The sequence below is a fragment of the Ziziphus jujuba genome, chromosome 6 (genome assembly GCF_031755915.1).
Source record: "Ziziphus jujuba cultivar Dongzao chromosome 6, ASM3175591v1".
NCBI classification, from domain to species: Eukaryota; Viridiplantae; Streptophyta; class Magnoliopsida; order Rosales; family Rhamnaceae; genus Ziziphus; species Ziziphus jujuba.
Window position 1 is genome coordinate 21141804 of NC_083384.1, and position 881 is coordinate 21142684.

Here is an 881-nt window from a genome sequence, read left to right on the forward strand (position 1 = left end):
CTTGCTGGTTGTTGTTAGACCATGAAAATTTTGGGTGGTTCCTCCATCCTGGATTATATGTGTTAAAATAAGGATTGCTTTGTTACTTTTGAAAGTTCCTTACAAAATTAACATCGTCAGAAGCAAAGGGATTTCCAATTTGCCAATCCACATATTATGATCATGAGCACCACATAAATCACAAAATAAAAAATTATTAGTAGATTGGATAGAATTCACCCCTATTTGACCAAATTGAGTGTTCAAGGTCTTCATGAATTGGTTTGCAAGTTGAGCCCCTAAGTTGTTAATATCAACATCTTCTGTGGCCTTTACTTGACTTCTTCCATTTAGTCTCCTCTCACTTGGATATTGGTAGTTATTATGGGCCATCTCTTCGATTAATTCAAATGCTTCTTATTGCCTTTTCTTCATTAAAGAACCTCCTGCAGCTACATCTACCAATTGTTTGTTACCATAATCTAGACCATTATAGAAAATCTGTACCTATATCCATGTTGGAAATCCATGGTGTGGGCATCTTCTTAATAGTTCCTTGAAGCGCTCCCATGCATCATACAAAGTCTCTTGGTCGCATTGACAAAAATTATTCATATCACTTTTCAATTTTGCGGTCTTTAATGGAGGAAAAAATTTGTCTAGGAATTTTGCCTCCATAGCATCCCATGTAGTGATAGTACCTGCAAGCAAAGAATTTAACCACACTTTTGCCTTGTCTCTAAGAGACCAAGGAAAAAGTTTTAATCGAAAAGCATCATCAGAAACACTATTTTGTTTAGACGTATTACACAATTGAAGAAAACTAGAAATATGCATGTTAGGATCTTCATGAGGCAAACCACAAAATTGAACATTATTAAGCAAAGAAGTAGCAGATGCTT

General features: G+C 35.3%; 1 non-coding gene across 1 annotated transcript; it reads left to right on the forward strand.

Annotated features, from left to right (window-relative positions):
• The first annotated feature begins 502 nt into the window (after nucleotides 1-502).
• LOC125419211 (small nucleolar RNA R71) lies at nucleotides 503-609 on the forward strand. Its single transcript, XR_007238212.2, has one exon. It is a non-coding gene; the product is annotated as a small nucleolar RNA R71 (small nucleolar RNA).
• Nucleotides 610-881: the final 272 nt, after the last annotated feature.